The following is an 8,474-nucleotide window of genomic DNA, read 5'->3' on the forward strand; positions in this document are numbered from 1 at the left end:
GCCTTTGTCTCCTCTTACCTGGACGATTGTGGTGGCCACCTCTTTGGGGTTGGTCCAATTCTCTTACCATCTGATCCCCACACTGCGTCTATAGTGATCTTTCCCAAATGCAGGGCTGAGCCTAGCGTGCCCTACTTAAAGACCTTAATAGCTTCCCATTGCTCTTAAAATACAAACCAATTCTCTGACACGACTACAGGCCCCTATTCAAACACTCCTCATTCTGTGTGCTCTGGCCACACTGGCTTCTTTAATTCTCCCAGTGCTCCGGGAGCCCTCTCAAACAGGCCTGTGTGCACACTAAAATGATCAGATGCCACCACAAGCACCCCTTCATCCAAGGTAACCCTGCATGGCCTTTGGATCTCTGCTCAAGCATCATGTCACTAAACACCTTCTCTGACTACTCAGCCTGGATGACTCCTTTGTAACAAATTCCCCTTTAACCTATTTTTTGCCTCCTCAGAACATGCACCTCAGTTACAACTGTGTAGTCTCTTCTCAGAATTGTATCCCAGGATCTTAACCAGTGCCTAACTAATAATATTAACAAGTATTGATTGACTGGTTGATTGAATGAATGAATGAACAAATAAGTGAGTTAAAATATTGAGCCTTGATGCCTTTTTTGATATTATAAGATTTATGATATCATAAAATAGGTTAAGACCACAAGTTCCACATATTCACAGAGACAGATTCTGATCAGAGGGATGGAGTATTGCAAAGCCAGGAATAACCAATAGGAAAGCCATCACTCTCTTAGAGGAGAGGTCACAGGCTGAGAGAGGAGTCGGGTCCCGAGGCTTTGACAATCAGTCCAATTTGGACAGTCAGAGGCAGAGGCTCCTGCAGTGGCTTTGGAAGTGGTATGGGTGTTTTTGGTTATCACAAGGTCAGAAAGGGTCCTCCTAGTATTCATTCAGAGGGCCAGGGAAATTGAAGTGCTTCATTGTTTGGTCAATCCTATGCAACAAAAAAATTTCTTGCTCTAATGCCAGTAGCACCTCTGTTGAGAAATACTAAAGGAAATTTGGGACAGAGGTCATAATAAAATTATATATTCCCCTAACCAAGCCGCATAATTCTAAGAAACTGAGCCCTTAATACCTTGAAAAGAGAAAATCACTGTTTATTAAGATACAGAGAACAAACCAGTGGTACCAACAGCTGCCTCATCCTGGTTGTTCCAGTGCTGGTGCCAAAACAAAGCAGGACCCTCCCAACCTGGAGTATGGCTGGCACACACTCACATACACACACACACACACACACACACACACACTCACACACACTCACAGACATACATGCACACACGTGGATGGACTCTGGCTGGCAAGCACATACTCACATGTGGATGGATATGTATGGCACACAAACATACATGAGGATAGATTGTAGGCAGGACACATGCATGCACACACATGCATGCACACACACAGGTGGATGGACTGTTTCTGGGGGACACACACACACATGTGTGCACATACACCAGGATGGATTGTGACTGGGACACACACATGCACACACAGATGGATGGACTCTGATTTCAAAGCAGGTGGTGTGCATAGGTGGTGGTAGATGAGGACAACCATTCTCACACTTCCTCCTTGGCTCTGTCTGGGGAAACTTGAAGGCTCAGGACTGGGTTTCATGGAGCCACCAACGGGCTAGATACAAGTCACCAACTCTAGCTCCCAAGGCCAGGCTTCTCTCCTACTGGTTCTTGGGCATCGGATCCACTCTGAGCAGTGGAGGCATAACAAGTATTGGCTTCGCTGCTCTGTCTTGCATGGGCAGACAATTTGACAAATGAACCAGGATGCAAAGCTATGTTATAGGCTAAGTTGACCATTTTCTATCTAATTTATGGTGAATTCCAAACCAAAGCAGATCTAGTACACTTATTCCATCCTTCCAAGGTGAGATCACCACAAATTAAACTCTTTAGAAAAGTTGACCCTGGCTTTCCCTCACCTGCTTCTCCTGAAGACCTCCTAGTCATGAATAGAACTGCCAGGAAGCCCCCCATCCATTGCCTCATGATTAATATGACCTTATAGTATGATATGGTCCAATAGAATATAACATAAAATATCATATGTATTCTTATAATATTTATAAACATTCTACTAACTTAACTGACTAATGTTTTACAACAATTATATTGCCTCTTTTTCTTTGAAAACAAATGTAATGCATGTTTATTATAGAACTAGTGGCCCAATGCACGAATGAAGATTCATGCAAGAATGGGCCTTCATTGCCCTGGCTGCCGGCACCGCCTTCACTCTGGCCAGAGCAGCCTTTCCGCTCCAGTCTGGCCTGGAGCTGCCTTTCTGACTTCCCATGCTACCCAGAGGCCAGGAGCGGCTGGGGTGGTGCGGAATGCCTTCATCATTGCCATGGCGATGACGCAAGCATCCCTCCCCGTTTCCAGCCGCTTGGCACCTATGTATGCAAACTAACCCACCATCTTTTTTGGTTTAATTTGCATACACACTCCTGATTGGCTGGTGGGCATCGTGAAGGTATGGTCAATTAGCATGTTACTCTTTTATTAGCTAGATATTCAGAAAAGCACAAAGAAGAAAAATTGGAGATCACTCACTATCTTACCCTGCAAAGATAACAACTATTAATGTTTTGGTGATTAATCTCCCACAAGCTTATATAATATATCCTTTATTATATGAAACTGAGATCACATGATATATTTTGCTTTTTAAGTGGCTCTATGCCAGTGGTTTTCAACCTTTCTAGTGCCGTGACCCTTTAATACAGTTCCTCATGTTGTGGTGACCCCCAACGCTAAAATTATTTTTGTTGCTACTTCATAACTGTAATTTTGTTACTGTTAATGAATTGTAATGTAAATATCTGTGTTTTCCAATGGTCTTAGGCGACCCTGTCATGACCCACAGGTTGAGAACCACTGCTGTAGAGCCTAAGACCATTGGAAAACACAGATATTTACATTACGATTTATTAACAGTAGCAAAATTACAGTTATGAAGTAGCACGAAAGTAATTTTATGGTTGGGGGTCATCACAACATGAGGAACTGTATTAAAGGGCCATGGCATTAGAAAGGTTGAGAACCACTCCTCTGTGCCATCACATATTTCATAACATAATTTTTAGGGTTATATATATATTTACATTGCATGAATGTCCCAATACTTAACCTTATGCTGGACATTTGTAAGCTCAAGCAACACTGAGCTTATCAACTCTCCACTGACTCTTTCCTTAGGATAAGTTCCTGGGAGTGAAATGGCTGGGTCAAAGGATGATCCATTTTGATATTTACTGCTAACTTGTTTTTCCCAAGTTTCAGAACAGTGTCTAACTTCACAAGTTATGTGTTTGAGTGTCCACCACCCCAGATGCTTATTTTTGGCTCTTTAATTTTAAATTTAATGGGCCATATTCAATACATAAAATTCATCTTCAAAATTCATCACCAGTCTGGGCAGAATGGCTCAGTGGTTGAGCACTGACCTATGAACCAAGAGGTCATGGTTCAATTCCTGATCAGGGCACATGCCCGGGTTGCAGGCTCAATCCCTAGTTGGGAGCTTGCAGGAGGCAGTTGGTCAATGATTCTCTCTCATCATTGATGTTTCTATCTCTCTCTCCCTCCCTCTCTCTTCCTCTCTGAAATCAATAGGAATATTAAAAATTCATCACCATCCTGGGGAGCCTATAAATACACAACAGAGAGCACTTCTGAAATGACCAAAGAAACAAATGATGTATTTAAATGCAAACTAAATGCTGAAATAGGTTTTGCAAACTAATTAATGGAATAAAACTATTTTGCTGACATATTATGGAAGAAATTTTCTATCACATGTATTACCTGTATCTATACTAATAAAAGGGTAATATGCAAATTGGTCACGACGCCCTCACAGTAACAACCAAATAGCAGGCTGCGTGGGGCGACCAGACTAGCAGGGGGGTTAGCAAGGGGCGACCAAACAACTGACCAGCAGGCTGCGTGGGGCGACCAGGTCTGCCGGGGGGGGCGGCAGTTAGAGGCAACTAGGCTGGTGGAGGGGCAGTGAGGGGCGACCAGCCTGGCAAGGGGACAGTAAGGGGCAACCAAGCCAGCAAGGGGGGGGGGGCAGTTAGGGGTGACCAAGCCAGCAGAGGGGGGCAGTGAGGGGCAACCAGGCCAGCAGGGGGGCAGTTGGGGGCAAACAGGCTGGTGGGGAAGGGGGCAGTTGGAGGTGACAAGGTTGGCAGGGGGGCAGTTAGGGGCGATCAGAATGGCAGGCAGAGGTGGTTAGGGGTGATCAGGCTGGCGGGGGGGGCAGTTAGGGGTGATCAGGCAGGCAGGCAGGTGAGCAGTTAGGAGCCAGTGGTCCCGGATTGTGAGAGGGATGTCTGCCTGGGATCGGGCCAAAACCGGCAGTCAGACATCCCCCAAGGGGACCCGGATCACAGAGGGTCCAGGCTGGGCTGAGGGGACCACCCCCCACCGTGCACAAATTTTGTGCACCAGGCCTCTAGTATTTAAAATAACTGATTAGTCAATGGCAATATCCCCATCACTTGTCACTCTTCCCACTCAGTTTCTGGTGGCATAAACTCATATGTTAGAGGTTCATGTTTTCAAATTTTACCCCAAGCTTTATTCTTCCACAATCTCATGTCTCCTAGTTCTTAGCTAGGGCCCCGTAGGCTTGCAGCTTTGTGTGGCTTCCCTGAGATGGGGAAGGACAAGGGGTATCCATCTAAGGACTTCCAGGGAGAGCAATGTTGAGATTCTGCCATTCATAAAGGCCAAGGATTCATCTAGGCAAGTGCCTGCCCCCCCCCCTGTAACACTGACTCAGGCCTAGCAGACAGCCATAGTGTTTGAATACCGGAAAACACCAGTGACTCATCTTCCTCTGGAAGGCGGGCAAGCCTGTGGCATTCTCCTAAGGTGAAGGTGCCTCATTTGAAATTCACCAAAAATCCCCATTGTCTCGAACAGTTCCTTCCGTCTGAAAAGTTGTATAAGATTTGTCACATTTGGCCACTCACATTTGGCCAGAACAAGTTCCAAGTCTCTGGAATTTAATCATCATATTGAACAACTAATTTCTAAATTGGGCTTGTGATCAAGACCACTTCATAAGAATATTAATTCTTTGAATTTTGCAGCCAGAAAACACATGACAGTCTAGATTTTTTTTGGCTCATTCTAGATAATCGTGACACATAACTGAGAAATGCATCTGCTTCCTAACTCCATAAATTGGGTGTTGCTTATAATAATGCAGCCAGAGCAGTAGTACTTTATCATAAGAGCTGCTGTCCCCATGGAAAATCATTACTCGGTGTATACCTGATAAATTGGTCATCGATCACAGCAGAAGAGAAATTGATGGGGCCTGTTTTATTTACCGGGGAATGGGCAATATGTTATCTCCTTATTGCACTGGTATTTTTTCCTACCAGAAGGATTATGTTGCCTCCTGCATATCATCCAGAGAATTTTCTCAATGTTATTAGTCTTAAAGTCTTTAATCCCTAGGGCACAGGAATAACCATTCTTAATCTCAGAATTATCTTCAGAAGAGAACCTTTCCAGATACAAATTTAATCTCTCACTTCCCAAGTAGAAAAACAAAGAGGAAAGAATGAATAGCGATGAGGAACTTTGTTTCCCAAAGCTGGCCTGGTCATGATAGGCAAGCCACAATGATGTCATGTTTCCTTTAAAGATAGGAAGGCAATGGTCAATTGTGATTAGGTAGATGTGTGCAGCCAAGGCTGGCCTTCAAGCTTCATAGACATATGTCCCCATTGGAAACTTGGCAGCCTCTCCCTGGAGATTAACATCCTCCTCAGTGGAAAACGTGGCATCGCTGTGGACATCACACTGTGATGCTGGCTGCCCACTCCTGCAAGCTCTGGGCCCACCACCCTGGGTGTGAGCACTGCTGCCCTGTCCACTGTGTGCTGGCACCAGAAGGAAGGCTGCTCTGGACCCTGGTTGCTGAGTCCATTCACCAGCCACCTGAACAAGTGAGCAGTGTGCGGGTAAGCGCACAGGGCTGCATGACCTCTGAGGGTGGCAGTCAGGCCTGGTGTAGGCTGTGTACCACTTCCTCACGAGGTCTTGTGCTCCCCTGAGGCTATGCAGCTCTTCCCACCTTCTAGAGCTTTCCAAGGTTCTGGCAATTTGGCTTCCAGGCCACACAGCAGCTTTCAGTTTCTCAGCCTCTCCTGACTCACCAGAGGAATTCACACTGAATTAATCTGCAGGTATTTATTGAGCCTTAACTGCCTGGCCAACACTGTGCTGTTGCAGGAGTGGCACAAGAGGGGTTCCAGAGAGAGACCTGAGACTTGAACCGAGTTTAAGCATTTTCAAAGGCTTTTACAAAACTTTGTTTCCAGGTAATGAGACCAGTGATTAGAGTGTGAACCCAGGGGTCCCAGCCCCACCACTGAGTATGTCCCCTCGGTGGCTGTCAGCATCCGTGTTCCCTTCTGAGAAGTTGGGACCACACTAAACCCATGCAGTTGGGTTTCCACGGGATCCAACAAGATAATCCACAATAAGCATCTACTTGATGTTGGCTGTTATCCTCACACCATCCCTATTTTGCAGAAAGAAACACTGAAGGAGGGGTGTAGAGAGCATATTATAAATAGCATTCACAGTATTCACAGTTTTCATCTGCTTTCACACAAATCATGTCAGTGCATTTATTTTTTCACAACCTTTCTCTTTTACAGGTGAGGAGACAGAGGTAGGGCACTGTTTGCCAGTATTGACTTTTGGGGCCAGATAATTCTTTGTTGGGGCTTGTCCTGTGCATTGTAGCAGGTTTAGCAGCATCCCTGGCCTCCACCCAACAGAGGCCAATAGCACCATCCCAGTTGAAACAACCAAAAAAGTCTCCATCCCTAGCCGGTTTTGCTCAGTAGTTAGAGTGTCGGCCCACTGACGGAAGGGTCATGGGTTTGATGCCCCATCAAAAGCACGTAACTCAATCCCCGGCCCCTGTCAGGGAGCATGAGGAAGGCAACCAACCAATGTGTCTTTCTCACATCAGTGTTTCTCTCTGTCTCTCCCCCTCCCTTCCACTCACTTTAGAAATCAATGGGGGAAAAGTATCCTCAGGTGAGGATTAAAACAACAACAAAAAGTCTCCATACTGCCAAATAGCTCATGAGGGACAAAATGGCTCCCCAGTTGAGATCCACTGAGGTGGGGTAATTTGTCAAAGGACTAATGAGGAGAATGGAGCCAAAACTAGGAGGCCCTCTGCCTACAAGTGGCTCATCCTCTATCACCACAGAACCTCTCCAAAAGGATTTATTACAGAGTTACAGAAACAAAAACAAAAATACTTAAGCATCATCGGATTTCAAAAGGGCGGCATTTGAGTTGAGGTTCTCATTAGACAAGGAGGTGGGCTGTGGCCTGGGCACACCAGGCTAAATGGGAGATTGGACCAGGAAAGACTGTGTGAGGTACGGCTGCTGAGGAAACTAGAGGCAAAGGCCAGGAGGGGGACTGCCTGGGGCCTCGGAGGACAGAGGGTCAGACAGCTGGATGGGGTGTTGGTCAGAGGAGGCGGGCCTCGGAGCCACCAGGGGAGTTTGGACCTGATGCCAGAAGAAGTCAGGCTCTAAGGGCCAGCCAGCTGGGCCCCATGAGCGGAGAGCTGAGGGAGTTGCAGGCCGGCTGGTGTGAGGAGGCCTACCTGCAACAACAGGGCCCCGTGCCCCGGGCGGGGGGGGGGGGGGGGGGGTGGCCTTCTCTGGCTGCCGCCAGTAGTTCTGACAACTGGCCTATTTTAGCAGGTCACCAGGGCAAGGTGCCACGTACACAAACCTCACTGACCTTGGTGAGGATTAGGTGGGTGGGGCCCCTGCATGTCCGGCACTGACCAGGGCCAGCCAGCCGCTCTGAGCCTCACTCTGCTCAGAAGTTGTGGCTAATTATTTCCATTTAAGACAAGCCAATTACCACAGAAACCATTGTCCTTCTCCCCCAGCCTCCTAATGACAACAGGCAAAGGGACCTTTGAATAGGCCCCTTCCCACTGGAGGCTGTTTGCTCCCACTGCCATGTGGGGAGTCAGGATTTCCTGAGGTGAGAGGCAAGGCTCACAGCTTTGTCACTCCTACTCCTCAGGAAATCCAGCTGAGGCAACAACAACAACAAAAAAAGAAAAGGAAAGAAAAGAAAAACACTGTGTGGGTCATTGATCTATTTTTATTTTGCATGTCCTGACTTGGTGCTTATATGCTTGTACACTGTCTACCTGTGAGATTGCAAATGATGGGTGTTCAGGAAGATGTTCTTAGAATATCCAGCTTACAGATTCTGGTGGGCTGCTAACAGAGGTCAGGCAGTGGGGACTGGTAGTCTGCGGGGAAGGTACCAACCAGGTTGGACAACTTTTGAGATAAATTGGTGACTAACTCAGTGCCTTTTTAATTCTTTCAATATTTCA

The sequence above is a fragment of the Plecotus auritus genome (assembly GCF_963455305.1).
Source record: "Plecotus auritus genome assembly, chromosome: 1".
In the NCBI taxonomy this organism is placed as follows: Eukaryota; Metazoa; Chordata; class Mammalia; order Chiroptera; family Vespertilionidae; genus Plecotus; species Plecotus auritus.